Here is a 27,234-nt window from a genome sequence, read left to right on the forward strand (position 1 = left end):
AGTTGGGACTACAGGTGTGTGCCACCATGCCCCGCTAATGTTTTATTTTTGTCTCCCTATGTTGCTCAGGCTGGTTTCAAACTCCTGAGCTCAAGTTATCCTCTCTTCTTGGCCTCCTAGTGTGCTGGCATTACAGGTGCGTGCCTGACCTGTATTTACATTTTTGTCCCTGAATAAGGATTTCAAGAAAGCATTTTTGTCCTTTATTAGCAAATGAATAGATCTTCTAGATTGAGGTGACACTCTTGATGTAGGCTGCTTGGGAGGTATTTAGTTTTGCCTATTTCACATATTTCAATATGTAATTTTTTTTTTTTTTTTTTTGAGACAGAATCTTGTTCTGTCGCCCAGGCTAGAGTGCAGTGGCCTGATCTCAGCTCACTGCAACCTCCTCCTCTTGGGTTCAAGCAATTCTCGTGCCTCAGCCTCCCAAGTAGCTGGGACTGCAGACACCCACCACCTCTGCCTCCCGGGTTCAAGCGATTCTCCTGCCTCAGCCTCCTGAGTAGCTGGGACTACAGGCATGTGCCACCATGCCTGGCTAATTTTTTGTATTTTTAGTAGAGATGAGGTTTCACCGTGTTAGTCAGGCTGTTCTCAATCTCCTGACTTCATGATCTGCCTGCCTCAGCCTCCCAAAGTGCTGGGATTACAGGTGTGAGCCACCTCCCCCGGCCATAAATATCTTGAAAGAAAGTTGCTAGGCCTTTTTTGTTGTCATTGTTTTTTGAATGCCAGTTTATGAATTTGAACTGCCCATTCTCTATTTTTGTCTATCAGCAGTTTCATTTTGTCTCATTATTGAAGTGCTATTTGCCTTTTAGCCTTTCTATTACAATGGAATAAATGGAATTGACTTAAAATCTCATTGAGAAGTAGTAGAAATGCCCCCCTGCCAAAAAAAAAAAAAAAAAAAAAAAAAAAAGAGAAAGAGGGAGAGAAGCGGCTTGATGGAAAATATGCTGTTTTGATGACAAGATATCTAGTCTCACCTTGTGGGTTTTAGGCTGGGCTTTCTGCCTTCATTGATGCCTGGGTCAGACTGAAAAACACAACTGAAGAAGGCACTTTATGGGAAAGGAGTGAGTTCGATGGCCCTGTCCAGCCTTGATGAATTTGATAGTGAATCAGTTTTGCTTCAGATCTTCCTTTTCCTATTTCAAGCCTTTGGGAAAATATACACACAAGTGTATATATATTTGAGTTGAATACACACTCAAAGCTTTGCCGAGGTAGAAGGGACAGTAGAGTTACAGATTTTTTTTTTTTTTTGATACAGAGTCTCGCTCTGTCTGTCACCCAGGCTGGAGTGCAGTGGTGCCATCTCGGCTCACTGCAACCTCTGCCTCCTTGTTTAAGAGATTCTTCTGCCTGGAGATGTAGGCTTGACGTAGGCTGTACTATTTATGAGCACGAGGCAACTGATAAATAGTACAGAGGTACGGATGCCTTTTTGGTGTCGAAGTTTTTTGGTTGTTTCCCTTTTGCAAAATATAGTAGATCAAATGAATGAAGAAGAAGAAGGGAAATTTTTTTTTTTGAGACAGAGTCTCACTCTGTCACCCAGGCTACAGTGCAGTGGCAAAATCTTGGCTCACTGCAACCTCCGTCTCCTGGGTTCAAGCAATTCTCCTGCCTCAACCTCCTGAGTAGCTGGGACTACAGGCACATGCCGCCACGCCCAGCTAATTGTTTGTGTTTTAGTAGAGATGGGGTTTCATCGTGTTCCCCAGGCTGGTCGTGAACTCCTGAGCTCAGGCAGTCTGCCCGCCTCGGCCTCCCGAAGTGCTGGGATTACAGGTGTGAGCCACTCCGCTTGGCGGAAAAAAAAATTTTTTATGTGCTAATATCTGATATTTTTTCTCTGTAGGCCCAGCATACTTTATAAAATGATTTTTTGGGCATTCTGGATGAGCTGAATTTAGCTCATCTGGGTAGTTATAACAATGATGAATATCTCAAATAATTACCATGTGTCAGGCCCCAAAGTTCTTTACATGTATTATCTTATTTCATCCTCATAAATACTCTAAGAAGTATAGATACTTTGATTATCCACAGTGTATAAGTGAGGAAATGGAAGCACAGAGAGGTCAAATAACTTTCTTAAGGTCACACAGCTAATAAATAGCAGGTGGAACTATAAACCTACTTATACCAGGTCTGGAGATTGAGCCTTTAGGCCTCTATACTGTGAGGAAGGATTGATTTGAAGGGCCTTTGTTTGGAAAGAATGGTAATAGGTTTGTTTTGAGCCATTTATGTCCTCCTGAAATATTAAGTAAATCATTTATTCACTGGTCCCTGCTAAGTACAAAGCACAGTAATAGTCACTTAGGGATATACATGCAAAAAATGTAAGATTCATTCCCACCCCACTTTTTTTATTTTTGGAGAGATGGGGTCTTGCTCTGTTGTCCAGGTTGGCCTTGAACTCCTGACCTCAAGCGATCCTCCCACGTCGGCCTCTCAAAGCACTGGGATTAAAGGTGTGAGCCACCATGCCCAGCCACATTCATCCCTTCTTTTGAGTTGCTCGTACTTTAGTTAGGCTTATAAAATATAACCATATGACCAAATAATGAATGTGTGGTGAAAGCCAAGTAAAACCCAAAGACCTCAGAGGGGTCATGAGGGGGAGCCCTGTGGGTCAGAGCAGCCAGGGAGGGCTTTGTGGAAGCTCTAGATCTTGAGCTCTGTCTTGAAGACTGGGCAGAGTCTAGGAAGAAGAAGGCGCTGAGTTGACCAGATGGGAAAACCTGGCCTAGTACAGAATGTGGCATTTAGGTGCTTAATTTTTTTTTTTTTTTTTTTAATGATGACATGGAGAGCTGGTATGGAAATGTAGCAGGAGGTCTATTTGGAAAGAAGGATGGAGTAGATTATGAAAGATCTTAAATATCATAATGAGGCTTGTGGATTTTATTCTGTGGTTTGGATGCTCTCTTCTTCCATCCTTTGGAGCCAAAGGCATGCACTATTTAATCTTGGAATTCAAACGGTGGCCTCAGTGAGGCTGAGTATGTAGCCTCATTAGCTTCAGACCCAGCAGTGCTCGGCTCACAGGCTGTAATTTATCAAGGGCTTGATCTGTGCCAGCTAATTTATTTTGTCTTTAGAAGACAACTCTATGAGATGGCTATTCTTATTATCATCACCTCCATTTTACAAACAAGGAAATTGAGACTCAGTTTGGTTAACAATTTGTACAAAGTCCTGGAACTAATAAGTGACAGAGTAGAGACTTGAACCTGGCAGTTTGGCTATAGAATCCAGCCCATCAACCACTAGATCCTCCTCTAGGGAGGAGACCCTCTGTGTGGGATGAATAAACCTCTTCTTGATTGATTAAATACCAGGTGAGTAGCTACCAGTGTGACATCCTGGAACCAGATTCAGCCCCTTTGGCCTCAGAAGAGACAGACATAGGTCGTCAGAGCAGAAGGACCCTCAAGTAATGGGCCTTCTTTATTTGTATTCTCACTTAACCAAAGTGGCCTTAAAGCTGTAAATTGGTGGGAAGGTGTGGAGGTCTGGTAGCAGAGGGGTGAAGGTTGTCAAAAGCCTCTTTTTGGTTATATGGCCAGAAGAGGGGTAGAGCACAAGGGAGTACATAAATTGAGCCCAAGTTAGAATCATGGGAGCCTGCTTGTTCCAGCTCAATGGGTTTGTCTGGGCCTTCGGTGAAAACCTTTCTTTCCTTCTCTGCCTGTGGTAGAGAGTGAATGAAGGAGGTTGGGGCCGGGTGGGTGAGGGGAGCTAGCCATATCCCAGTGTTAGTGTTGTTTTGTCAAAGCTCATGCTTTTCAGCTGGGTGCGGTGGCTCACGCCTGTAATCCCAGCACTTTGGGAGGATCATGAGGTCAGGAGATGGAGACCATCCTGGCTAACACGGTGAAACCCCATCTCTACTAAAAATACTAAAACAAAATTATCTGGGTGTGGTGGCGGACACCTGTAGTCCCAGCTACTCGGGAGGCTGAGGCAGGAGAACGGTGTGAATCCAGGAGGCAGAGCTTAGATTGCGCCACTGCACTGCAGCCTGGGTGACAGAGCAAGACTCCTCTCAAAACAAAACAAAACAAAACAAAACAAAAAAAACCTCATGCTTTCCCTCCCCTCCCTTGTTCCTTTGTTATCATATAGCACTGTTGAGGGTGGAGGGTGGACTGTGCTCTTGGTGAATATGAGCTGTGTAAGGACCATAATGCCTCCTGATTGGAAATTAGCTTAGGTGATTTACTTGGGTTAAAAAAAAAAAGAGAGAGGGAGAGAAAATAAATACAAGAGATTTATTGGGGTTAAAAGCAAAAAAGAAAGAAGAAAAAGAAATTATCTTAGGTTATTTATTGGCCTCTTATCTTAGATCCTGTAACTATCTAATGTAAGAAAAGTGGGAAGTTTAAAAAATAAGTGCTTGATACTATGGGCTTCAGTCTAAGTTTTGCTTTAAAAACTCTTCTATACTTGTGTTATAATATTAATATTATTGAAAATATTTGCTTTCCAGGCTGAAGTGATTCATTTATTATTCTGTTCTGCTTTGCTTTCCTTTGTAATTTGTGATAATTGTGCTTTTCTTTTTAATGCAAAAAATGGATAAAAATAAAAACTTGAAAAGGCAAAAAGAAACAAAACAACAAAAACCTCCCAACTGTTCTACACATCTTTAAAAGATACTCACTGCTGCCTCTGAGGCTTGCCAGCATTAGGCAGGGCTATGTTTCCAGGAGTTTTAATAATGAGAAAAAGAGGCACGCATGGAGAATTCAGGGAAATCGGTTTGATTGGAAGGGCTGGACTTACCACTGGCCCTTTGTGCCAGGTCAGAGGGGTGCTGCTGAGGTGAGCTCTGCAGCAGTGCTGCTGGCGTTGATGCCAGTGGGCTCCTGGTGGAACGGCTAACTTCTTCATTCCACTGTCTCAATTCAGTGCCCAGATGTGTCCTTTTGGAAACTTGTCTGCAACCTGCACACAGATTTCTATTGAGAAACATTTTTTTCCCTCTCTACTGGATGTACCTGGAATTCCAGGTAGAGTGCACAGGAATATCGAGATGCTTTTAGTCTGAGCTATTTTCCTGCTAAGAAAACTCTGAACTCTTTGTGTCTATGGGAGGCAAGCTGAGATACCAGCTGGTTAATACTTGGTCTAGAATGGGACAAGCTGGCAGCCTTGGGTAAAGTCTAAACTAATAATATCATACTGTATTTGTAATCTTAAAAATGTTTTTATAACAAGTATTTCATTTGATCCTCACAGCACCCTCTGGGGGTAGGCAGGCACTATTTTCTTAATTTTCAGAATGAGAATAATAGGGCTTAGAGAAAGTAAGTGATTTAGAAAGACAATTCAAGTCTTGGTTGGACCGGAACTTAAACATGCTTTTGCAGACAAACTGCACCAAAAAATCTTTTTTTTTTTTTTTTTTTTGAGACGGAGTCTTGCTCTGTCGCCCAGGCTGGAGTGCAGTGGCTGGATCTCAGCTCACTGCAAGCTCTGCCTCCCGGGTTTACGCCATTCTCCTGCCTCAGCCTCCCGAGTAGCTGGGACTACAGGCGCCCACCACCTCGCCTGGCTAGTTTTTTGCATTTTTTAGTAGAGACGGGGTTTCACCGTGTTAGCCAGGATGGTCTCAATCTCCTGACCTCGTGATCCGCCCGTCTCGGCCTCCCAAAGTGCTGGGATTACAGGCTTGAGCCACCGCGCCCGGCCGCACCAAAAAATCTTATGGTCTTTTTGGTATAGTGCATCCTTAGCACCTCTTGAAAAATAAAAATTATACATATTTATGGTGTACACCATGATGTTTTTATACATGTATACATTGTGGTGAGTAAATCAAGCTTTATAACATATGCATAACCTCACATACTTATCATTTTTTGTGGTGAGAACACTTAAAATACACTCTCAACAATTTTCATATGTCAAATATATTTTTTTTCACATTTTTATAGGGGGCTGTAGGGAGGGGGCCTCCTCACTGTCAAGTGAGGTGGTCACAGTTTCTTTGGCAGCTCCAAGCTGGACACTGGGGGTCCTGGAGGTGGCTCTGCATGTCGGCATGTTCCTACCGCCTTGGAGGGGCACTAGATAGTTGCAGGGCATTGCCTGGTTGGTCATGATGTTGTCCTTGGTAGGGATTGAGTATTGGCCCCCATGGTGAAGGACATGACTGGCACCAGCTCCATGGCCCAGGCATTTTTGAGGAAGGCATGAGTCCTAGAGGGGTAGGTGAGGGGGCTGATCACCTCTGCAGGAGTCATGGCCATCTTGGGCTCAGTGGTGGCAGTATCTGCTATAATACCTTGTTATTAACTCCAGTCACCATGATATACAGTCAATCTCTTGAACTTATTCCTCCTGCCTAATTGAGATTTTGTATATTTGACCAACATGTCCTCAGTCCTTCCACCCCCACTCCCCAACCTCTGGTAACCACCATTTTACTGTTTCTATGAGTTTGACTTGTTTTTTTTTTTGCCGGAGGGATGGAGTCTCACTCTGTCAACCAGGCTGGAATGCAATGGCATGATCTCAGCTCACTGCAACCTCTGCCTCCCAGGTTCAAGTGATTCTCCTGCCTCAGCCTCCCGACTGGGACTACAGGTGCGAGCCACCACACCAGGCTAATTTTTGTATTTTTAGCAGAGATGGGGTTTCACCATGTTGGCCAGGCTGGTCTTGAACTCCTGACCTTGTGATCCACCTGCCTCGGCCCCCAAAAGTGCTGGGATTACAGGCGTGAGCCAACACGCCCGGCCATGAGTTTGGCTTTTTAAGATTCCGCATATAAGTTTGATCATATACGATATTTGTCGCTCTGTGCCTGGCTTATTTCTCTGAGCATAATGTCCTCCATGTTCATCGGTGTTACTGCAAATGACAGGATTTCCTTCTTTTTAAAGAGTGTATAGTATTCCACTGTGTATATATACATTTTCGTTATTCAATTTATTCATTTATCCTGTACTTGAAAGAGAAATCCTGGATTTGAGTTAATGGCCTGTGAACCTCAGAGGTGGTTCTGCCATAGTTATCTCCTGTCTGCCAATCAAATGATCGAAGCCTGTAAACTCATAAGGGCAGGAAGGCTGGAGGGTGCCGGCAGGGGGCTGCCACCAGGGAATGTAAGGATAGAAGATGGATAGGCTCAAAGGTTCAAAGCAAACTGAAAAAAAGCGCCCCCGCCCCCTCGACTTTTTTCTTTTTTTTTTTTTTTTGCCAAACCTTAGGTCTTAGAACATAGCTAATTGATTTGGTCTGTGATTATTATTGTTTTTAGCTGATTATTTTATCTTATTTTTATTTTATTTTTTTTTGAGACAGGGTCTCACTCTGTTGCCTGGGCTGGAGTACAATCGCACAATCATGACTCACTGCAGCCTTGACCTCCCAGGTTCAAGCCGTTCTCCCTCCACAGCCCCCCAAGTGGCTGGGACTATAGATGCATGCCACCATGCCTGGCTAATTTTTGTGTTTTTTTTCGGTAGAGGTGGGGTTCCGCCATGTTGCCCAGGCTGGTTTGGAGCTCTCTTGAGCTCAAGTGGTCCACCTGTGTTGGCCTCCCAAAGTGCTAGGATTACAGGTGTGAGCCACCATGCCCGGCCTTTAGCTGGTTATTTTAACCAGTTTTGTGTTTAATTCTGCTTCTTGATGCACAAGGAAAGGACACATTGTCAAATGTGATCCCAGTTGTCACCAGAGTGCCAAACTTTATTTTAAAGAGCAAAGAACTGCTATTAAAAGACCTAGAGTGGCATGGTGGTGACTGCCTGTAATCCCAGCTACTGGAGAGGCTGAGGCAGGAGAATCGCTTGAACCTGGGAGGCGGAGGTTGTGGTGAGCCGAGATGGCACCACTGCACTCCAGCCTGGGCAACAAAAGCAAAACTCCGTCTCAAAAATAAAAGACCCAGAGTGGATAGGGTAGCCTGCATTTTAGAGTGTATTCCCTTTGAGGGTATTGTGCATAGCCAAGTGTGATGAAGCACCTCCCTGTCTACCTTCTCCATTAGATTTTTCTGCAGAAACTGCATGTGCATGCATGCACGTGCACACACAACACACATGTGCACGCGCACACACACACACACACACACGGGAGTTGAGGCAGTAGTTGAGAAAAAGGTGAGTTCATTTCTCAAAGATTCCCTTGCCCTGTATGGACCTGTGTGTGTGTGTGGAGGTGGGGTGGATAGCCTAATGCAAGGCCTTTTACTTTTTTTTTTTCTGAGACAGGGTCTCACTGTTGCCCAGGCTGGAGTGCAGTGGCACAATATCTCAGCTCACTACAGCCTTGACCTCCCGGGTTCAAATGATTCTCCCACCTCAGCCTCTTGAGTAGCTGGAACTACAGGCATATGCCACCATACCTGGCTAAGTTTTATATTTTTAGTGGAGACGAGGTTTCGCCGTGTTTTCCAGGCTGGTCTCAAACTCCTGAGCTTAAGCAATCCACCCGCCTTGGCCTCCCAAAGTGCTGGGATTACAGGCTTGTAAGCCACCGCACCTGGCCCTTTTTATCATTTTTCAAGGAGAGTTTACTAATAGCTAGTTGGGCAACTGAATGTGCATATAGTGGAGGGGAGGATGTTTACCAAGAACGAGTAAGATTATTCCTAGATTTGACGTTAGCCAAGTCAAGAGAATCCAGGTTTCTCTTTGCTTTGCATCTTTATCGTAGGCTGTATAACTGCCACCCAGCTTTCTGGATTTCTGATTGATTTGGATTATTTTAGGACAGCAGTGATGGTGTGTTTTATAGTGATCAACACTTCCATCAAGACGCAGCTTTATCTATATGTGCCTACACAGCTGTTTAATTGCTAAAAGCTTATCCTTGCGTACGGTTGTGTATATAGGAAATTAGACTTTCTCAGCTTGTTTGCTTTGGTAATTAATCCAACTCTGGGGGTGTCTTTATCACCCCATAGAGCTCTGAGCTCTGAGCACGCTGATTTTGGAAGTGTAGGAGCAGGGAGTGTTCTGGGAAGTGTTCCGGGAAGTGTGCCAGCGAGAGGCCTTCCTTTAGGACTGACCCTGCTCGGCACCGAGGCGCATGATTGGCCCATCGCGCACCACATCCATGGGAGCCACCGACTTTCATTTTCTTTAAAACAATCTCTGCCAGAATGGCCTAAAAAACATCTGTCCTGAACTTCAAAGTCACATTTTTGTTTTCGGAGAGGGCACTGTCAATCAGGTGGAGTTCTAGGGGCTGAAAAATGCCCTAGCTCTTGGAACGTTCCTTCCAAGGAGTAGGAGCAGGTGTTCTGGGGACTGAAGCCCAGCTATTCCCCTGCCCTCCCTTGCCAGCTCTTAAAAATCTTTAAAAAAAATCTACAGTGTAATGTGGAAAATTTTACTACCTTCAAAGGAAAATGTTGATTTAAAAAATTATTTTTAAGTTACTCTCTTCATTGGCAATGAGGGGAACCATATATGGCAAAAGGAAAAAGTCTTGATAAAATTGCTCTGTATTCTTTGTTTTGCTTCCTTTTGTCCTCATATGCCTGAGTAACTGAGTCCTAGTCCAGAATATTGACTGGGGCCATCTGAGTAACACCTCCCTTCCTTCCTACTCTCCTACCCCACCCACAAGGATACAGGATACACAGGTAGCATAGGCCTCAAGGGAGGGCAGAGGTTCAGCCTCTGGAGTCAGCCCCTGCTCTGCTTTTTTTTTTTGAGACGGAGTCTCGCTCTGTCACCCAGGCTGGAGTGCAGTGGCGCGATCTCCACTCACTGCAAGCTCCGCCTCCCAGGTTCATGCCATTCTTCTGCCTCAGCCTCCCTAGTAGCTGGGACTACAGACGCCCGCCACCGTGCCCGGCTAATTTTTGTATTTTTAGTAGAGACGGGGTTTCACCGTGTTAGCCAGGATGGTCTCGATCTCCTGACCTCGTGATCCGCCCGTCTCGGCCTCCCAAAGTGCTGGGATTACAGGCGTGAGCCACCGTGCCCGGCCCTGCTTTTTAATTAATCAATTAATTAATTAATTAATTTTTTAGACAGGGTCTTGCTCTGTCACCCAGGCTGAAGTGCAGTAGTACAGTCTTGGCTCACTGCAGCCTCAACCTCCTGGGTTCAAGAGATCTTCCTGCCTCAGCCTCCTATGTAGGTGGGACTACAGGCACGTGGCACCACACCTGTCTAATTTTGTGATCTTTTATAGAGATGACATCTCACTGTGTTGCCTAGGCTGGTCTCAAACTCCTGGCCTCCAGTGATCTGCCCACCTTAGCCTCCCAAAGTGCCAAGATTACAGGTATGAGCCACCGTGCCTGGCCTCCCTGCTGTGTTGTTTTCATTATTGACCCCACTGGACTGCTACAGCATTTTCCTGTGACGAACTTTTCCAGTGGGATGCACCTGTGCATGACAATTATGTTGTTAAATTGCTGAAAGTTAAAGTTATAATACTACATGGTGAAGCAAAATGCTGTATAGCTCCTGCCCACCCTTATCTTTTCCTTTTGAGTTAGAGGACAGAACCACTTATCATTTTGCCTTTTCTTTAAACTTTGAAATAACTACTATGTTTTAGATGAAGACTTGTAGTCTGGTCAACTTTGAGTACCTCCTAAGATTCAGGTAGTTTGCTAGCTTCTGAGGCACAGAAAGGGGAGAGATTTTGGAATTAGTGCAAAGAATGAGTTTTTTTCATCTTTTTCTAATACAGTTAAGTTTCCCAAAGTGTTAATTGATTGATTGATTTAACAAGGATTTACTGAGTACCTATTGTATTTCAGACACTATTCCAAGTGTTGGAGAGATAGCAATAAACAAAACAGATAAAAATCCTTGTCCTCTTGAAGCATGTCTCTAGTGGAGAGAGACCAGATACAAACAGAATGCGTATTTCAGCAGGTTCCACGAATAAAAAGCAAAGTGGTTAGGGATTGTTAGCGGGGATTGCAATTTGAAGTAAGGTGATTAGGAAGGGCCTCACTAGGAAAATGACATTTGAGCAAAGGTTTGGAGGAGGTGAGCTAAGTGGATATCTGGGGAAAGAGCATTTCAGGCAGCAGGAAAAGCAAGTGCAGAGGCCCTGTGGTGGAAGTTTGCTTGAAGTGCTCAGGCGGCAGCAGGTGGGCCACGTGGCTGCTGGAATGGGAAATCAGAGAGTTAACTGAGGGGTGGGAGAGGGTGCGGGTGTGTATAGCCCGGGGCATTGTAGGCCATCATAAGGTTCTCGCTCTGAATGACCATTGGAGAGTTTGAGCAGAGGAATGATACGATCTGAAGGATATCTTAACAGGACCACTCTGGCTGCTGGGTTGAGAATAGACTGTTGGGCAAAGGTGGATTTGGAGATACTGGCAAGAGATAATGGTGACCAGAACTGCTTATTAGAAGGAAGAACCCTTGGGAGTCATATGCTTAAGAAATTCAGAATGATGCTTTTGCAATTTTTTCCCCAACCTATTCCTTTTGAGGAGGAAAGTGGATAAAAATGTATTTCTCATATCAGTGGAATACTGTGCTGTAACCTAATATTAAAGATAATTACATCTATAGAACTGCAAAAGCTGAATCTTAAAACACAAAACAATCCCCCAAACCATCTAAAGAAAATCTCTGTGTTGTGAATGAATGTCGTCTTAATAGCCTGAACCCTCTTTTCCTTGCTTGCTTACCCTCCTGATTTCCAAGTCTTGCTCTTTTCATTTCTTAAGGGGCCTGTTTTTCAGGATCATGAGTTTTGAGGGTCTCACCACCTTTTGCAGAAGTGCTTCTTACAGTGTGGTAAATTACAGTTTTAAAGAAATACAGTTGCATCCAGCTTTACATAGTAAATGTTTCTGAGTTGTGTGTCAACCTATTTTTATAAGTTAAACTACATATTAAATGTGAGCAAGGAGCATGATACAGCAGATTTTTTTCTATAAAGAAAATCACTTTAAAATACATTTTATAAGAAGGATATTCATAGTGGTTTTGCCAGAGGTGGAATATACCATCTTGTTTATGGAATAGGAAGTTTTGCTTTTGGAGTTTGAAGTTATAAACAAATATTAGGCTAGTGCTTTCTTTTTTTTTTTTTTTTTTTTGAGACGGAGTCTCGCTCTGTCGCCGGGGCTGGAGCGCAGTGGCCGGATCTCAGCTCACTGCAAGCTCCGCCTCCCGGGTTTACGCCATTCTCCTGCCTCAGCCTCCTGTGTAGCTGGGACTACAGGCGCCCGCCACCTCGCCCGGCTAGTTTTTTGTATTTTTTTTTTAGTAGAGACGGGGTTTCACCGTGTTCGCCAGGATGGTCTCGATCTCCTGACCTCGTGATCCGCCCGTCTCGGCCTCCCAAAGTGCTGGGATTACAGGCTTGAGCCACCGCGCCCGGCCGCTAGTGCTTTCTTAAACTTAGTATGCATGAGAATCCAGACCCAGGGATCTTGTTAAATGCAGATTCTGTTTTAGTAGGCCTTAATGGGTCAAAGACTGTAGATTTTTAACAGGCTCATAAGATGCTGATGCCGCTAGTCTGAGGACCACATTTGACAGCATAGGTCATCTGTTTTCTCAGTGCACAAATTGTAACACAGAAACTGCAAACACCTAGACAATTTCTTAGTGCCATGAAAGGGAGCTTGATTCTAGCATGCCTTTACAACAGCTACCTTGAACACCTTTGGTAAACTTGCTTGGGTCAGAGGGATCCATGTGCTGGAGAGGAAATTGGTTTGAGGCATTGAGTTCCACAGATGCCTTTAGCTCTCTGGCTGTAAGTGTGGTGCACCTGCAGAAACCAGGTGCATCTTCATTAGCTGGGGCTACACCTTGACATAATCCTAACAGTTGTTAAAGAAGGAATTCTCTCCCCCGCCCCCATTTCTTCCTTTTGTGTGCCTCTTTTGCCTTGTCACATTTCTTGCCTTGTGACTTAGTAGACCAAGGTAGGAGATTCGTGTTGGGTCACTGAGGGTGGGGACATTGGTCCAAGAAGCCGTGGCCAAGGGACTCTTAGGTAATGAGAGTTAGCAACTAAAAGTTAAAAGTTGAATATACCTCATTTCAGTTAGAAGGGTTCTAATTTTCTAGTTCAGTTTTCCCCCATTGACTTCCTAATTTATTCTTTTTTTTTTTTTTGAGATGAAGTTACGCTCTTGTTGCCCAGGCTGGAGTGCAATGGCACGATCTCGGCTCACCGCGACCTCCGCCTCCCGGGTTCAAGCGATTCTCCTGCCTCAGTAGCTGGGATTACAGGCATGCATCACGACGCCTGGCTAATTTTGTATTTTTAGTAGGAATGGGGTTTCTCCATGTTGGTCAGGCTGGTCTTGAACTCCCAACCTCAGGTGATGTGCCCATCTCGGCCTCCCAAAGTGCTGGGATTACAGGCACAAGCCACTGCGCCACTGCGCCTGGCCCTAATTTATTCTTATAATGAGACTCCAGGCTAGAGTTTTTAAAAAATTAACATTTTTTTAGAAGGGAAAAATTTCTGTAAGTTGTAATCGATGTTTATTAAGCACCCTGACACCATATTTATTATAAGTGGGGTTAAGACTGAGAATATTTAAGCTCTGTGCCTGAAAAGTTGTGTTTTAAAATAACTTTTATTTATTTACATTGCCATTGAGTAGTTTATAAGGTTTTCTGATTTGCTTTCTCCGGCCTCATCACTGTTGTTGCAGGGCAGCGTACAATCTACATACAGCTCTGGAGCTTGCAGCAAGCCTCAGGTGGTGGTCATTCTGCTTTTGAAATTGAACCAGAAAAGTCCTGAGGAATGTAACAATGTTTTTTCTTTTTGCCCCCCTGCTAGCTTTTTTCTAGTCCTCCCAAAAATGTGTTTATCTTGCTGTCCATGCATGTGGAGCAGTCTGGAATTCTGTGTGGCATTAGATAGTGAAAAAAATAGATTTCCCACATGACTGAGGTTATGGGAGTGAGAAATCTTGGATTATGCAAGGACTGTTTGATTGGAAGAAGGACATTTTGAGATGAGGTTTATTTTGAGATATAGTAAAAAAAAAAAAAACAAAAAACCTAGTATACAACTTTTTGTTTTTTACTAAACCAGTCCTTTTTGGGGGTGACAGGATGGGGTGTGGACTAGAAGCAATACCAAACTTTTAAGTGTCACATCTTCATTTGGAAGAAAAAAATGTCTTCAGGGTGAAAGAACAGCTTGAATGCAAAAAGTCTGATAGTTATATAATTTGAGAGTAGGGTCTGGCATATTATAGAGGACCCCGAGAGCCTGATCCAAGCAGCCTGCCATTTTCATCACCCTAGGATTATCTGTAAGGACAACTTTACTGTCTGTCACCTGCCAGGTCTCAGCCTGGCCCTTGTGAGTGCCAGGAAGTTTGTGTCCTCTGTTTTGCCAAGCTTAATTAGCTCTAGAAATACCCTCTCAAAGGCTGTCTGGCAGTGTTCCATTAATGGTATGGGGTGAATTCAAAAGCACTAATTAATTGTTAGATTATTTGCAAAGCCCATGCTGAAAAACCTAATGCCTGCAGGAGAAAGTTGGCAGAGAGACAGTACAGAGATTAGCCTGGACCTTACCCGGCTCAATTGCCTTTTTGGAGTTTGGCCAAGAGGGGAGTTGCTTTTCTTTTTGGAGAAGTGCTTGTGGCCATATTGTTTTCTAAATTGCCAGTGTACTGCTCTAGGCTCTCAGTGAGGGAGCTCATATGGACCCTTGCAGACCTAGAGAGCCCAAAGAGCATCTTCAAGAGGTTTGTTTATTTTTGTTTTGTGAGAGAAACACAATTGTTTAACATTCATTAACTAAATAAATACTTCCCAGGGGCCTCTTCTTAAATAGAGGAAAAGGAGCTCTAGTTTGTTGTGAAACAATTCAGGTTTTAAGTGTTAAATGTTCAAAGGAGCCAGGATCAGGGCTTTAAATAGTTTTTTCTTCTTAAAATAAAACAAATCAGGTTTCTCATTTCTTCTGTTTAGGTGGCCCAGGTCAGCAAAAAGTGAATTTTCCAACTGCTACTGCAGTTGGAAGATGCTATTTAAAAAAATCTCAATTTGAAATCAAGTGCATGCCAATTTAAGGCCAGGGTATACTATATGCAGGAAGGGAAGAAACAGGTAAACAGGTTTGCATTATTTTGCTACATTTGACATATAGAATGATAACACCTAGAATTAGCTCAGCTTGACAAATTGTGGACAAATAATAGAAGTCCCTGTCCCTCATAGATGAGAGAGATTTGAGGCTTTTGGAGCCAAGTGCCAGTTTCTGTTGACTCTGAGGGCAAGGGAGACAGCAGAAGATGAAAGTACAGAAGGATATTTCAGACTTATCTAAAAGCCAATTGAGTGTTATATAAGGGAGCTGTGTGTAGCTCTGTTTGAAAACATCCATCCACAAATCTTCCAGTTCCTGGGCCTGGCCCTGCCTCCTATTGACAGGCCTCAGCGTCTTTTTCTTGTCCTTTTGGGCTTGAGCAACATGTGAGTAAGTACTTATGTACAAATCCCAGACCAAATCTTACTTTATTAACATGATTCAGAAGAAAAGAATTCTAATGAAAAATTTCAGAGGACTGTGCCGAAACATTTCGTGATATTGTCAGATCTCCCTGAACTCAGGAAAGGCCCCCAAAAATCTATTATTTCTGTTTATTACTCAACTTGGAAAAAGTTTACAAGAATGCCTCAGGAGAGTATGCACTGGTTGAGGAATTTATTCCTGAGTGTACAGCATCCCCTACGTTTACTCTGTGTGAGGCTGGCTGTCCTGAAACCCTGGGCAACCTGCCTCCTCCTCAGCCAGCAGGCCTAGAGTAGCAGCTTAGTATTTTTAACCCTTTCTGTCAGATGATTCCCAGCCAACTTTATGAGTTGATAGAAACACAGATCTGAGAGCTGTGAGGAATTATGAAAGCCTTTGAACTGACAAAAGACGCAGATTTTTCTTTACTGCTTTATTATGTTTAAAAGGTCTCATTATGCTTTTATTTTGGAGAGTTAATTCTGTATAACAATGTCAAGACCTACTTGTATATCCCAGTTAGGTTGTGAGATACCATGAATAATGTTACAACTAATAGTTAAATTGAAGACTTTAAATGATTTTCCTCAAAAAGATAAAACAAAATTCTAGGTTATTCTAAAATAACTATGGTTATTTGCGTTTAAAAATATTTCAAAGGGAGAAAGAGGGGTTAGGATTACAAGAGATAGAATGAAAAGTGCTCATAATTTGTTGCCTGTAGTATCTGTTCTACTATTCATGAACATGGTACACCCATTCATTTATTTAGGTTTTTCTTAATTTCTTTCAGCACTGCTTTTGTAGTTTTCACTAGTTTGTTTTGAAGACTCTAGTGTGTCCAAATGTGAACAAGATTCATCATGTCTGTCTTATTAAATTGTGTTTGAGAACCTCTCTTTTAGAGCTGTAATTCTCTCTGTTTTAGAGCTGTAATTCTATCCTCTTCAATCTACTCTTCATTAATAATGATGAAAACTGATATTCCCTTTGACTTTCCTGGAGGGTGAGCTCAGGGATGTGTAACTAAGGCTACTTGCTAAAGTGAGTTACTGGCCTGGCTACCTTTGCTCTAAGTTGTAGGAACTGAAAGCTCAGTGTGTACTGTAAAAAATATGTTCTTTAAGGCTTAAGGCTAATGTTGCTGAGCAAGAGATGTAGTAAAATGAATATCCTTGTTCCTTTGGACTAGATGTCAGAGTTAGAGGCAGTTTTGGAACCCAAAGATAGGATGTTGTACCTTTTCATCAGGCCGTTGGGCTTTTCCAGCAGAGTTTCACTGGAACAGAGTCACTCCAGTGAACTTTCATTTTGGACTTGTAACAAAAGGATTTTGTAGAGATTTTACTCTCTGAATGTGGGTAATACCTGAGGGCTTTATGAAGATGAACAGTAACTTTGTTGGGTTTCTGCACTTTTATTTAGGGAAAGTAATTCTCCACTGCAATGTCAAGAGTGGTCTTGACAGAGACGCATGAAAAGTCAGATCGTGCAGTAGTTGTGACCTTGGGTTTTGGATTCAGGCACACAGGTTCAGGTCCAGATCATAGGCTGTATGACCACAGACTCAGTGTCCTCATTTGTAAAATTGAAGTATCAGTAGTTCCTATCTCAATTGCGTTCTTGTGAGGATTATAGATGAGATAATGCATATAAACCAGAGGATCATGTTTATTTTAAATGAAACTATTGGAAATAGTATGCTTTGAAAATGTTACCATAGCACTTACCTAGTTTGGGCTGCTATAACAAAGTCACGTGTAAGTCACCCATAGATTGGCTGTCTTAAAAACAACAGAAATGTGTTTTTCTCACAGTGCCGGAGGCTGTAAGTCTGTGATCAAGATGCCAGCATGATTAGGTTCTGGTGAGGGCCTCTTCCAGACTGTAGACTGATGACTTTTCATTGTATCCTCACATGAAAGTCTCAAAAAGACAAACTAGAGAGTTCTCTGGAGTCTCTTTTAAGACACTTATACCATTCATGAGAGCGCTGTCCCTATGACCTAATTGCTCCACCTGTTAGCATGTCCCATCTCCTAATACTATCACACTGGGGTTAGGATTTTAACGTACAAATTTTAGGGAGATACACATTCAGTCCGTAACACATGGTGAACATATTTAATCAGTCTTTTAAGTTGCAGTTCTATTATTCAGGCATATTTTTGGTACAAAAATTAGATCTGATCCTGAAATATAATGTTGCTGTTAAACAGATTTTGTTGATACCCAGTTTCTTTATTTTCCATATGTTTTACTTACAGCAGTACAGTAGGAATACCACAGTGGTATAATGGGAATGATGAAGTTGGGAGAGGATGTGAATAAGAAGCACTCTTCCCCCCTACTTTTTTTTCTTTCCTTTTTTTTTTTTTTTTGGAGATTTGAGTCCCAGTTTTGTGGTTTACAAAGCTTTTGTTGCCTTATCTATACAATACTGCGAATTATACCTATTCCTTTGATTTGATGAGGATAAAATACATGTAAAGCAGCCAGAAGTTTATGGCACATAGTAGTAGGTCTTCAAAAAATTAATGTTTATTTAGAGAATCTATATATTTAGGAAAAGAGGGGGAGAGAGCTAGAACAACCTTATGATGGGCAGAATGCAATTGCTGTTTAGCTTTGTGCTCCCAATGGAGAAAAGGCAGGTAGGGGAATATCCTTGGGAGATGGCTGAGGAGCTGTTGGCTGAGCCAGGTAGATTTGAACTGGGCACCTGGATGGAAAAGACCTTGTTTTATTTTGAGGTAGTGACTTGGTCTTTAACTGGAAGTTATAGGGTAAAGATGAATCCTCAAGAACGGTGGCGGTGCCGAGGATCAGGACCAGTGGGGGACAGGAGAACCCAGGTACAGTGGATTGAGGCTGTGTATTGGTAGTTTTCCTCATCTGTATGGTACCTCTAGGCTCAGTCCCAGTCTAACCACCCTATTTAAAATTGTAATCCGTCTCTAACCACAGAAACTCCTATTCCTTCTTATCTTGCTCTGTTTTTCCTCGTAGCACTTCTCACCTCAAAAGCTGTTTGTAATTTACTTATGTTTATTATTTATCTTCCTCCACTAAAATGTAAGCTCTGTGAGAGTCAAGTTAGTTTTGCTTTTGCTCTGGTGCAGCTTTTTCTTTTTTCTTTTTTTCTTTCTCTCTCTTTCTTTCCTTCTTTCCTTCTCTCCTTCTTTCCTTCTCTTTCTTTCCCTCCCTCCCTCCCTTCCCTCCCTCCCTCCCTCCCTTCCCTCCCTCCCTCCCTCCCTCCCTCCCTCCCTCCCTCCCTCCCTCCCTCCCTCCCTCCCTTCCTTCCTTCCTTCCTTCCTTCCTTCCTTCCTTCCTTCCTTCCTTCCTTCCTTCCTTCCTTCCTTCCTTCCTTGTCTTGCTCTGTCACCCAGGCTGGAGTGTAGGGGCACATTCTTGGCTCACCAAGTGACATCTCACCTTAGCCTGTTGAGTAGCTGGGGCCACAGGGGCACGCCACCATGCTCGGCTAATTTTTTGTATTTTTTGATAGAGATGGGGTTTCACTGTGTTTCCCAGGCTGATTTCGGACTCCTGAGCTCAAACAATCCACCTGTCTCCCAAAGCATTGTGATTACAGGTGTGAGCCACCCCACCCGGCCTAAAACTAATTTATTTATTTATTTATTTTTAAATTTTTTTTCGAGATGGAGTCTTGCTTCATAGCCCAGGCTGGAGTGTAGTGGTGTGATCTCAGCTCACTGCAACCTTCACCTCCCAGTTCAAGTGATTCTCCTGCCTCAACCTCCTGAGTAGCTGGGATTACAGGCCCACACCACCATGCCTGGCTAATTTTTGTGTTTTTAGTAGAGATGGGGTTTCACCATGTTGATCAGGCTGGTCTCGAACTCCTGACCTCGTGATCTGCCCGCCTCGGCCTCTCAAAGTGCTGGGATTACAGGTGTGAGCCACTGCGCCTGGCCAACTATTTTTATAATAATTCCATGATTGGGTTAACACTGCTCTAATTGTATAAGAGTAATATTGGATAAAACTGCTGGTTACTTAGCAGGAATCAAGGCAGTACTTCACTGGCACACACTTGCAGTAAAACATCTGCCAGTTTCCTTTAAGAGTGTTATAACCCTCAGATACATGTCTTTTCCTTATTCTATATGGTAAAATGGGACGTATGTATGTTGCATTTCTACATTCCAAAGTGTGATGATTTTCTTTAGGAAAAGCACTGTGCAGTTGTTTGAGTTGTGAGCTGATCTGGTGTGGTTTTCATGAAACACCATTTTACGTGAAATAATGACTGACAGACAATTGATGGTTATCCAGACTTCAGTATTGGCAGACATTTTTGAAAATGAACAAAGTGAGCTGGGCGCAGGGGCTCACGCCTGTAATCCCAGCACTTTGGGAGGCCAAGGCAGGCGGATCACCTGAGGTCAGGAGTTCAAGACCAGCCTGGCCAACATGGTGAAACCCCATCTCTACTAAAAATACAAAAATTAGCTGGGTGTGGTGGTATGTGCCTGTAGTCTCAGCTACTCGGGAGGCTGAGAATTGCTTGAACCCAGGAAGTGGAGGTTACAGTGAACTGAGATGGTGCCATTGCACTCTAGCCTGGGCAACAAGAGCGAAACTCCATCTCAAAAAAAAAGAAAAAGAAAAAGAAAAAGAAAATGAACAAAGTGAACCTGTTAGTTCAAGGAAAACAACAGTATTTGTTGCCAATAATAAAATTTCATTTTTTACACAAGTTAAAATTTTGGAAAACTTACATCCGTCACCATGATTGTGACAGTTTCTCAATGGTTAAATACTTTTCTGATGAGATCAATGGAGATATTAACAAATGTGATTTTTAAAATATTATATAATGAAATATGTCTTATTTGGCAGTAAACCATTATTGTCCAGATGACCAATGCATGATGTTACAAAATCATGCATGATATTACAAAATCATGCATTGGTAAAATATTCCACATCTTGAGAGTACAAGATAGAACAATTTTTTTTTTGATGGAGTCTTTCTTTGTTGCCCAGGCTGGAATGCAGTGGCATGATCTTGGCTTACTGCAAACTCTGCCTCCTGGGCTCAAGTGATTCTCCTGCCTCAGGCTCCCAAGAAGCTGGGACTTCAGGTGCATGCCACCACACCCAGTTAATTTTTTTTTTTTTTTTAAAGTAGAGATGGGGTTTCATCATGTTGGCCAGGCTGGTCTGGAACTCCTGACCTCAGGTGATCCACCTGCCTGAGCCTCCCAAAGTGCTGGGATTACAGGCGTGAGCCACTGTGCCTGGCCAAAGCAAGTGATTTTTAAAAACTTTTTATTTTGACATAATTTTTGACTGACAGAAGGGTTGCATAAGTAGTACAGAGTTTCTTTAGACTTATCACTCAGCCTTACCTTATGAGGACATCTTACATAACCAACGTACAATTTTCAAAACTGAGAAATTAATCTTGTTATTATATTATTAACTAAAGTATAATATTTATTAGGGTTTCACCAGTTTTTCTATAAATGTTCTTTTTATGGTCCAGGTTCCAACCCAGGATCTCACACTGCATTTAGTCACCTTGTCTTCTTAGCCTCCTCCAAGCTGACAGTTTCCTGGTCTTTCAGTGACCTTGACACTTTGGGAACTACTGGAGAATGTTCCTCAATTAATTTTTTTCCTGACATTCTCTCAGGATTACGTCGAGGTTATGTGTCATTTGGAAGAATACCACAGAGGTGATGTCCTCTTTTCAGGGCATCAAATCGGGGATATATTATGTTGATAGGAATTATTACTAGTGATGTTAACCTTGATCACTTGGCTAGAGTGGTGTCTGCCAGAATTCTCTGGTGTAAAGGTACTATTTTTCACTTTGAAATTACTCGGTATTTTGGGGAAAGCAATGGATTTTAACGTTACGGAGTATGAAAAATTTATTATGTAATTCAGATGCTACATTGCAACTAAACTTAAGAAATGATTATTTGTTGAGTTTAGGTGTAATAGCAAAGAAGAAATAACCACAAGTATGTAAAAAGACTGAAGATTTGGCCGGGTGTGGTAACTCACACCTGTAATTCCAGTACTTTCACAGGGTAAGGTGGGAAGATTGCTTGAACCCAGGAGTTTGAGACCAGGCTGGTCAACACAGCGAGACCGCATCTCTACAAAAAATTCAAAAATTAGCCAGGCATGGTGGTGTGTGCCTGTGGTCCCAGCTACTCAGGAGGCTGAGGCGGGAGTATCTCTTGAGCCTGGGAGGTCGGTACTGCAGTGAGCCATGTTCACACCACTGCACTCTAGCCTGGGTGACAGAGTGAGACCTTGTCTCAAAACAAAAAACAAAAACAAAACAAAACAAAAGAAAAAACAGCTTAAGATTTGAAACTTCCAACTGCATATACTGTATCTGTGTGAAGCCAGATTTTGTCATATCCTTCAACCAGAACAATGTATTGCAAAAAATTGAATGCAAAAGTAGATGCGAAAACCCAGCAGTCTTGTATTAAGCCAGACATTAAAGAGATTTGCTATGCATACGTCTTGAAATTTAACAAGAAAAGAGATTTGCAAAAATATAAAACAATGCTGCTCATCTCACCTTACATTTTGTTTCAGAAAATAGTTATTTTTCAAGAAAGATACTGTTTATGTTACAGTTTATTATGGTTGGTTTTTAGTGAATTAATACATATTTTAAAATTTTCTCAGTTTTAATTTCTATTGCAGAAAATGTTAATAGACTTATATTAACAAAATCTCTTTGGAGTCCTCAGTTATTTTAAAGCATAAAGGGATCCTAACACCAAAAAGTTTTAGAATAGCTTTTTTTTTTTTTTTTTTTTTTTTCTGAATAATACAGAAGAGATATCTTAGTAGGGGAATCTTTTCTTCTGGACCAAATAAAAATTTAATGAAGGACTCCACCAATGACTCTTGGCTCTTGCAGGGAAGTCACTCAATTATCAGTGTACTCAGCTGGCAGATGAGGGGGATTGCCTTGTACTATCTCCAAGTTTCTTTCAACCCCAAACTATATGATTTCAAATCACTATCATTGTCAGCATGGGCATTATGCAGCAATCTCCTAAGTATGCTATTTGCTAGGTTAAAGATGAAGGTTATATGTAAGGATATAACACAGTAGTATTTGTGAAGCAGGGATTCCAGGGACTTGACTTTTTGGGCCTGTAAAATTATTTCTTTCGCTGCTCCTTTAAAATAATAGAAGTTTTCATGATTATTAGATTTTACTGTAATGAGCAAGGGAAAGATTTTTAATTATTGCTGAATATTTTTGTCAATTTATATATATCACAAATTTAAAAATGCATGATTTCTGAGAATTTTTCTGCTCTCATGTGTGTGTGTGAACTTATGTGAATATTTGTAAGTATTTACATAAATCATTTAAATTTGTTATTGGGTCCTAAATATACCACTGATATGTCTGTTGAAGTTGACTCAGGTTGCATATCCATTATATCCTTACTTACTGGCCGGGCGTGGTGGCTCACGCCTGTAATCCCAGCACTTTGGGAGGCTGAGGTGGATCATGAGGTCAGGAGTTTGAGACCAGCCTGGCCAACATGTTGAAACCCCATCTCTACTAAAAATACAAAAATTAGCCAGGAGTGGTTGTGCATGCCTGTAATCCCAGCTACTTGGGAGGCTGAGGCAGGAGAATTGCTTGAACCCACGAGGTGGAGGCTGCAGTGAGCTGAGATCGCGCCACTGCACTCCAGCCTGGGTGAGAGACAGAGCAAGACTCTGTCTTGGAAAATTAAATAAATAAATAAAATCATTACTTATAGTCTTCATGAAGTTAATTAGTTATTTTGGTTCTTTGGTTTTAAACAAAATTATTAGGTCTGTATTTACAAATATAGACTTAAAAATGTACCAGCTAGAATCTATTAAGAACCCCCAACTTTAGGCTGGGCGCAGTGGCTCACGCCTGTAATTCCAGCACTTCGGGAGGCCAAGGCGGGCGGATCACGAGGTCAGGAGATAGAGACCATCCTGGCGAACACGGTGAAACCCTGTGTCTATTAAAAATACAAAAAAATTAGCCAGGCGAGGTGGCGGGCGCCTGTAGTCCCAGCTGCTCGGGAGGCTGAGGCAGGAGAATGGCGTGAGCCCGGGAGGCGGAGGTTGCAGTGAGCCGAGATCGTGCCACTGCACTCCAGTCTGGACGACAGAGTGAGACCCCGTCTCAAAGAAAAAAGAATCCCCAACTTTGGAACTAACATTTTTCTTTTTTAGTTTAAATGAAAGGAGATTTGATGGCTTAGTTTTTTAAAATGGGGAAACAAAAGGGAGGGGAAGCCAGTAGTATCTTGTCGTGTTAAGTATCAGTCTAAATCAAATGTTAAACAGGATCCTGCATTCTTGTAAAGTGAATTTTGTAATGGAAACTGCCACAGTGGAGGGCCAGCTCTGTCATCATCACCAACTTGAGCATCTCTGATATTTAGCAGAAATATAAATATCTAATGCAGCGTGTGTGTTATACTGTCATAGCAAAATGTTGTAGCTGATTTTGAGCCAGATCCTTACAGTGTTTTGAAGCTACTGCTTGGAAATAAGATTTGGAAGCTGAATTAACTTTGTGAGAGCTTCTACAATTTAGTAAACTATAGTAAACTTAACTTAGCATGTATTATAAATCCAATAGAAATATAGAATTATATATAAAAAAGTTTCATCAAATTTCAAAGGTTTCTTTAAGTACTATTTTAGGATATTCATAGAACCCAATCTAAGAGGAAAATGCTCCTCACTGCCAGCAGGAGAGCTTAATGGAGCGCAGCGTTTTAGAGCATAGACATGACAGCCAGCTGCCTGGGTGCATATCCCACGGCTGCCGCTGAGTAGCTGTGTAACCTCTGTTAGCTTCAGTGTCCTCTGTAAAATGGAGATAATATCCATCTCCCTGGATTGTTTTGAAGATCTAATGAGACACTATGCTTCAAGTGCTCTGTTGTTCCATTACTGTTTAGTTAGCAATTGTTACGTTTTAGGTTATTTCTTCATGACATCTGAATTTTTTTTTTTTTTTTTTTCCTTGAGACGGAGTTTCGCTCTTGTTGCCTAGGCTGGAGTGCAATGGTGCGATTTCGGCTCACCACAACCTCTGCCTCCCAGATTCAAACGATTCTCCAGCCTCAGCCTCCTGAGTAGCTGGGATTACAGGCATGTGCCACCATACCTGGCTAATTTTATATTTTTAGCAGAGGTGGGGTTTCTCCATGTTGGTCAGGCTGGTCTCGAACTCCCGACCTCAGATGATCCGCTCACCTTGGCCTCCCAAAGTGCTGGGATTACCGGCATGAACCACTGCACCCAGCCGACATCTGAATTTTTATCTCATTAACAACATTATCCTCAAGTAATGTTTTAGGGTAAGTTACATCTGGGAAGATTTGGTATTCATAGGGCATAGTGGAGTTCTAGTGGTATGTTGGCTTTTCTTTTTTTTTTTTGAGATAGAGTCTCGCTCTGTCGCCCAGGCTGGAGTATAGTGGCACAATCTCGGCTCACTGCAAGCTCCACCTCCTGGGTTCACGCCATTCTCCTGCCTCAGCCTCCCGAGTAGCTGGGACTACAGGTGCCCGCCACCACACCCGGCTAATTTTTTGTATTTTTAGTAGAGATGGGGTTTCACCATGTTAGCCAGGATGGCCTCGATCTCCTGACTTTGTGATCTGCCCACCTCCGCCTCCCAAAGTGATGGGATTACAGGTGTGAGCCACTGCGCCCGGCCTATACTGGCATTTTAAGAATCCTCGGAGATTATCTGGTCCAACTCAGCCTGATATGTAAATTACCTTTCTCATATCCTGTTGACCAAGCCCCCAACCTTTACTTGAATTTAAAACATCTCTGACTCTTGGGAAATTCTTCCTTATGTTGTGCTACAGTTTACCTGGCTGTAACCTCCTCTCCCAGCCCTTACTTCTTCCTTGTAGAGCTACATAGAATTTTTGTCTAACAAATAACCCATCTGAATGGTGACAGTGAAGCAAATGAATTCTGGACAATTTAAGTATTGTATAAAAGTGGCCGATTGGTGTGTGTCAAAGTTGAGGGAGCTCAGAGGACTTTGCTCCCTGTTGGTAAAAGAAGCAAGGCTCAAATTTGTAGTTAGAGCTGTCCTGATCTAGTTGGGAACACTTTTGTCCCATTGAGTCTGTGATGGGGCTGTGAGCCAGACAGGGGGTAGGCAGTGGCTGGTCTTTGGGCCCCCCACTTGCATAAAGCACCCCCATGCATTGCTGTACTTGTCCTTTCCTGGAGGAAGAACTTCTTTGTGCCATAAAAATTCCATCTCATGGCCAGGCACAGTGGCTCACGCCTGTAATCCCAGCACTTTGGTAGGCCGAGGCAGGTGGATCACTTGAGGTCAAGAGTTCGAGACCAGCCTGGCCAACATGGCGAAACCCTGACTCTACTAAAAATACAAAAAATTAGCTGGGTGTGGTGGCAGGCGCCTGTAATCTCAGCTACTCTGGAGGCTGAGGCAGGAGAATTGCTTGAACCCAGGAGGCAGAGGCTGCAGTGAGCCGAGATCGTGCCATTGCATTGCAGCCTGGGCAATAGAGCAAGACTCTGTCTCAAAAACCAAACCAAAACAAAACAAACTCCATCTCACGTATTTGTTCATTGTCTATTTCTCCTCCTGCATAGAATGGAAGCTCCATGGAAGCAGAGGAGAAACTGCTTATCTTGGTTGCTGCGGTTTCTCAAGTAGCCACAGGAACTTGGCACTTTAGGTAGTAGGTGTTCAGTATTCAAATGATGGAATTAAAGATTGACTCTGAACTCTCAAAGGTAAATAGATTTTCACTTTAGTGCAGGAAAATAAACACTCGTATGTCATGCCTGTTCTTCAGGCCTGAACCAAAGGGGAACCTGTCAGAGGATAGGAAATGAGATCTCAGCAGTGTCTGTTACTATTTGCAATTTTCAAATACATAAAGAGAAAAGTATCTTTTGTCTTTTTGATATGTGAGGATTTTCTAGAAAGGAAAGGCTTCTACTCTTATTGAAGGCAGGAGTATAAACCATGCTATCAGAATTGGATTTTAAAATCAGCCCGGCTGGATAGTAGCTTCAAACTGCAGCCAGGATGATGTGTTACATGAATTTAGCTTTACTTTGAGTTAGTTTGCCAGAAACACGAATTGTTAGAAAACCATCAGAACATTACAATGTAGGAGAAAAATGTAGTGATAATTCCAGTATATAATGTCCAAATAGTTCCTTTTTCTGGAGGCTTTAAACATTTTCTTAGGTAATTTGCGAAGACTATTGGACAGTATAGAAAATATGTGTAAAGTTAAAACTATATTGAGAATTATGAGCAGATGATTAAGGAAATCTGGACCTCCTTTTTTAATTCTTTGTATCTTTCTTTAATATGCTAGTAGTTGAGTTTTCCATAGAATTAGGACATCTATTTAGGCAGATCTCATTGGGATATTCCTTGGGATATCTTGATTCAGGGTTTTCTTCTTCTTCTTCTTCTTCTTCTTCTTCTTCTTCTTCTTCTTCTTTCTTCTTTCTTCTTTCTTTTTTCTTCTTTCTTCTTTCTTCTTTCTTCTTTCTTCTTCTTTCTTCTTCTTTCTTCTTCTTTCTTCTTCTTTCTTCTTCTTCTTTCTTCTTTCTTCTTCTTTCTTCTTTCTTCTTTCTTCTTCTTCGCTCACTGCAGCCTCCGCCTCCTGGGCTCAAGCAATTCTCCTGCCTCAAGACCTCCCAAGTAGCTGGGATTACAGGTGTGTGCCACCACACCCAGCCAAT

General features: G+C 42.4%; 1 protein-coding gene across 2 annotated transcripts in view; it reads left to right on the forward strand.

Moving 5' to 3' along the window:
• The window catches only part of LOC105485380 (transforming growth factor beta receptor 3), a 206,646-nt gene that overhangs the window by 24,640 nt on the left and 154,772 nt on the right, over window positions 1-27,234 (forward strand). The window lies entirely within an intron of this gene.

The sequence above is a fragment of the Macaca nemestrina genome, chromosome 1 (genome assembly GCF_043159975.1).
Source record: "Macaca nemestrina isolate mMacNem1 chromosome 1, mMacNem.hap1, whole genome shotgun sequence".
In the NCBI taxonomy this organism is placed as follows: domain Eukaryota; kingdom Metazoa; phylum Chordata; class Mammalia; order Primates; family Cercopithecidae; genus Macaca; species Macaca nemestrina.